A 6000-nucleotide genomic window follows, 5' to 3' on the forward strand; every position below is an offset into this window, starting at 1 on the left:
CTGGGAGCCCTTCCCTAAAGTTTCTAACATCTTTATCTAAAATAAAGCTCAGTGCGCTTTTCTTAATTGACACAAGGCTATAAAACAGACATAGATTTGTCACTCCCTTTCATTTTTATGTATTTATATCCAAGCCTGATACAGAAACAGTCTGAGTAAAACATGTGAACACTCACACAGACTATATGCCATATTCATATATACATCTCAAAGTCAGTATTTCATATTTTCATTAATTTTGGAATGAGCAGTGTACTAACTACAAGCTTATTGTAAGGCTTGGGTAGAAGATTTATCCAAGGCCTCCCTCCCCTCCGAAAAACACCCCATATGTAGCGATATTATTTTGCAACTTTTTTGTATGCACTAGAGTAGGAAAGTAGGTGTTCTGGATTACTTCATTTCAGTTTCTAGTATCACAAAAAATTACATGAGGAAAGCACAAATCTCAAAAGGGCTTTTTAAAGTAAAAATGTTAAACATTGCTTTTGTTCTGGGCAGAAATATTTATCTTAAGGTTAGCTAAAGGTGTAATAATAATGCTCATATTTCTGTTAGTAAAAGACAAAAATGATGATTAAAACTCAAAAAGGGAACCAGAGACTTGCAAATGTTAAACTGTTGAGGACAAATACAACTTTGCCTTTTCAGCCATCAAATGCCAACTGCATGCCAACTGTATGACTGCAATAATGAAAATTTGAAGGGACATAATAAAAATTTGAAGGGACATAATGAAAAGGAGGTGTGGATTTGCAGTTACTGAGAGGTCAACACCCGCCCCCCCCCACCACCACCCCACACACACACAGCAGGAATACATTGCCTTATCTACACTGGAAGAAAAAGTGAAAGGTGAAACTGTTACCAGAATTAAATTTTCTATATTGAGCTTTGTATGAAATTCAGACAAACTTGTTAGAACTTCAAAACTGAATGATTGTATGAGCCCCAAAAAAACTTTGCTAGAACCTAAGAATAAGTAGGTGCACTTGGGACTGTCTGATGAAAGTGACTCAGTATGATTCTAACTAGCTACTCTTAAACATTTAAATAATTATTTAAGGAATGTAATATTGTTATGGAAGATAATCATAATGAATGGTTTTTTGAATGGCTTTGGTTCACATTTGAATGTGCAAAAAAGCCCCCACTCCTGCAACTCACTGAAAAAAAAAAAAAAAAAAAAAAAAAAAAAAAAAAGATTCAGCTACTATCACCAGATCACCAGAGAGTCAAGCTCACAAGTATAATCTAGTACCATCCTGCGTTTTTTCTTCACTTTCCTGAAAGAAATCTGCGATACATGGTAGCATCACTTCTGCTAGATTAAGGACACCACCTTAGAATGCTTCGTTGCTTGATGATCATCATTTTTAACCTGACACAGGAAAAAATAAGATCAGTCCATTTATCTAAAATGAACTGAGAGAATTAAATTACTAATCAGTTGAATTTTATTTAAAAGTTTTGAAGGTATAAACGGCAACAAGTAATTGCAAAACAATGCACACACAAAAGCTATATGCAGAATATGGACACAGATTACAGAGAAAAGTTTTCATACCTTCCATTAGATTAGTGGCATGTTTTCTGCTGGATTACCTTTTAGCTCCTTCCAAAAAATTGTATTATTTGAAAATTCTGGTTGATTGAAATAATTCAGTAGATGTAATTAGAGAGAAACAACAGCAAGAATTTAAAAATAGAAATAAAAGCTTTTCTTACAATTCTTCCCCTTGTATTGCTAAAGCAAGTCTGAACTAACACTCTATGACCTTTATTTTAAACATTTTTCCCCTATCCACTTGCCTTCCTCAGACCTAACACCTGTGGCTGCCCCCTCCCATCACAAGTTCCCATATCCAGTTTTGCTTGTACAGTTGTCTGGCAACACAATGAACCATAAAAGTTGATCTTAATAGCAACTGTTTTTTTAATCATTATTTCAGCAGTATAGTTTAAGTTGGGTCAGTTCCCCTCCTCACTTTAATTTCTCTACCAATTCATTTTTAATCTAAATCAGTTTGCCACATGCAACACTTTCACATGGTGAGGATGAAGAGTTATGAGTGTAGAGAAGATGGCTGAGATTGTTTATATGGCATCGCTACCAAAGAAATGCTTTCACAGCAATCTCTTCACACATCAACTGCAGGATTGAAGAAACTGCTTTGAGTAAAATATTTTTGACATTTGAGAAACTGTGGCTAATTATATAATACGCAGAGATGCATGAAAATATTTGCAGCATATMTGGAAGTCCAAAAATTTGTTAGAAGGTGTAGTACCCCTTGTCTCACAGGTTTTTGGACTTCTGCTTTTGAGGGACCTTAAACAGTTCCTACTAGCTTATATTCCAATCTCAAGTGTCTGGGATTATAAAAAATGCACATAACAGAAAAACAACATCATGCTGCCCATGCAGGAAGATCATCAGTTCTTCAAGAAATGTTGATGTCTTCCCTGAGCTCATTTTGTACCTGTAAAGGCAAATAATCAACATGAGACAGCTGTAAGTATGGCAGCGTGCCCAAAGCTCAAGGTTAGCAAATCAATAGCCGCTACTGGATGCACTTTGTGAAAAGAACAATGCACTCTTGCTAGCTACATATGACAGAGTAGGGCTAGTTTGTAGTCACAACTTATTTTGCCTGTGTGCCAGTGTTCAGGAACCAGAGAGATTGCCTACCTTTACCTTCCCTCTGCACGCCATCTCCAGACTGTTCCAGGTCTTAAGGAGTGTTTTCCAGCTAACCCACAAACCACTTAACCATTCTCAAGACTGTTAGCATAGACCACCTCTTCAACTACTGCCTGAATAGCAACAGAATTGCCATAGAAATTATACTTGCTGGCTAAAAGCTAGAGAATTTGCTTCCTGCTCTCCCGTATTATAAGGATGCAAAGGCAAAACAAGTTGATGGTTGGGAAAAAGCAGCAGGAAGAGAACCAGAACAGCAGCTCAGGACATCCTGGGAAGATCAAATCATGATGCAAGGCTTGTGCTATGGAATTGTTGCTTTGATGACTTGTCTCTGCTTTCCTTAGTGCTGCCTGATTTCTGCTACCGCCTTATGCAGTCTCCCTCTTGTATAGACAGAACTGTGTAATCTGATTCCATCCACCATGGAGGTAAAGCTACAAAAGGGCTTCATTAAGTAGAAGGACAAAATCCAAAAGAAGTTAACATGTACATCTTGGCTGCAACTTCTTAAGGCATACTAGCCTTAAAATCAACTTCAGAAATTGCGAGCAGGTATCTTCCCTTTCCCTAATATTTACTGGTTACACATAGAGTAAGAACTTTATAATGGCAATAAAAGCTTTATATATATGTGTGTGTGTGTGTGTGTGTGTGTGTGTGTGTGTGTGTGTGTATATATTTACTCAATTGTATGGGTAGTATTTTCAGAAAGGAGATCATTCCTTTAAAAATTAAAAGAGAAGTCAATGTATATGCCTTTAAGTACTTTGTCAGCATTCACTGGAGTTTTGAATAACGTACTATCAAGAACTTGTTGCCTGAAAACTCACTTTCAGTCACCCATTCACCCCAAATAACTCATCAGTGGTTATAAAATATCATAGAGAACACAAGCACCAGCTAATCATTAATTAGCTGTTTCCCAGCATGTTCCAGTGTGAGACTCAAGAGCAGTATTTAGACAAGCAATGGAGTGAAAAATAAACATATAAATAAGCAAAAGCATCATCTTTGATAAGGAACTAAAAATTAAACAGGGGAGTATATATTAGAATATTAGACAGTTCACAGTTAAAAGGTTTCACAAAGCTGTAAATACTCAAGCTTTGTTATTCTCATCTATTATAAGTATTGTTTTAAAATTCAATTGTATATACAAAGATTACCCAGACACTAAGATGTTTCCGTTATACATCAATAAAACAAATGCTTTTGTCTTTGTGTCTTTCAAAATAAATCATACCAGTAGTGCTGCACATCAAATGTGTTGTGTATTAATCACTGTGGTCATGAAACTTACTGTCCTTTCAAACAATATACAATAAAGTTGTCACAGCACTTTAAAGTTGAGCAAGATCTAAGAAAATCCCGATGGCTGTACCAATGCTTTTTTGTCTTCATATGCCTGCTGGTTCAGACTTGCCTTTCTAATTTCTTCAGCAGAGAGCAGCAGAAAGGTCACTGGTACAATTCTGCCTTCCAGCCTTCCAAATGCACAATGAAAACCTGTGACATAGTTAAATAATCCAGTTCTATTTCCTTAAGTCTTAAWTTACTTTGAATTTATCTGAGTAATCTTAAAACTTGTTATACTAAACCCCATATATATTTTATATTATACTCTAAACAGTTTCCTTTCAGACACCATTTCATTTCCAGATATAGTTTGCTTTTTCTCAAAATATTTAAGTCATCTTACAATAACTCTTCAGTTAAAAACTCATTTCACATCTACGTTTGTTCTCCCTCTGATTCCTACAGAGGAAAGACTAGATAGTATAATTGGCAATCCTATTCTGTATCTCCAGATGAACTCCTTGCTCCCATCTGTTGKGCCTTCCTCACTTACCGTTCCTCCTGAGGCTCTTTCTCCCAGTTGCTTCCCATGTTAACTGGTCTTGCTCCTGAATCCCTCTTCTCCTTCACATAATTTTTTCAGCACTGCAGAAGCATATTAATAATGTTTCCATATATGAAAACTTTCATCTTTTTTTCTTACCTTCTACTTGTCCACTTCTGCCTCTGAAGATCAAGTTCACTGAAGTGTACTTACAACCACTATCTGAACTTCACTGATGACACCCTTCCACCATCTCCATTCCACATTTCTTCTTTCTTCCTAAAACCTAAGGCTTAACTGTGTCCTGTATTGCTATGGTGCTCAATGCTRTTAATTCACTCCTGCACTCATTTCCTTTGCTGCTTCTTCTCTCACTTCCTCCTTCAGCAGCTCCATTAGTAATTCCAAATACTTTTTTTTTTTTTTTTTCCCTGTCTGGAAATTTCCTCCTACTTTCCTCAGGTATATCATCTGCAGTCTCCTACTCCTAAATGAAAACGTGAAATAATAAATTGAGTGTTCTTCTTCCTCTCACTCATCCCCTCATTTTTTTCTGTCCAACAGCCTGTCAACATCTCAAACTCTAAAGAGGATGGTGGGGAGTGTAATCCCAAAAGATACCCATCTTCCCTGTTGTGCATATAGGTGCTCTAAAATTTCTCCTCATTCTACCCTCACTATGTCTGTATGTAAGACCTCTTTCTTCAACATTTAAGCCTGTCCTCCTCTTTTTTTCCCCAACTACTAAACCACTAGTTACTACTGTACTTAGGGCAGATGCAAATATTTCYYCTTTCCAGTTAGCTCTTTCCAGTTAGCTGAAATTTATCTAAMTCTCTCTACAATAAATCTTCTCTTGAAAGTCATAGTCTTCTTTTATTGTTTGACATACTCYCACAGAATCACACCCCAGAGTAACTTCCCCCATCTACCTGTGCTGCTCGTGCCCTTCTCCATTTCCTCAAAGTTCTGTTCCAAAGCTGGTGTCATTCTTAATGACTCATTTACTTCTTCTGAACTTATCTTTTCTCTATGCCACACAATGAGTCACACCGCCACACTCAAAACCACCTTGCCACTCCAGCAGAAAAACTTAAAGAAATTCTTTAACAGATCTCCAAAAAAGCCACATTACAGTATTTCACAGTCCTAGACAACAATCACTGTGAAGCTTCAGTGATCTTCCACATTGCCAACATCAGAATACTGTTCCATACTAGAGAGTATCTTACCTAGACTGTATTATGTGGTAAAGAATTAAAACTACTAAACTGTGAGAAGCAGAAAAGATGCACTCAGTAGAAGGATCATTAAGCACCTTTGTATGTTTGTTAAGTGACAAATGGAAGAGTAAAAGGAAAGAAAAAAGAGGTACAACGGGAAGCATCATATCCATTAATTCTGTCATTTCAACATTGCATCTGTGGTGTATTTAACAATTCAAACACACAAG

The sequence above is a fragment of the Rhea americana genome, unplaced genomic scaffold, assembly GCF_003343005.1.
Source record: "Rhea americana isolate MKP2758 unplaced genomic scaffold, rheAme1 scaffold_329, whole genome shotgun sequence".
NCBI lineage: Eukaryota > Metazoa > Chordata > Aves > Rheiformes > Rheidae > Rhea > Rhea americana.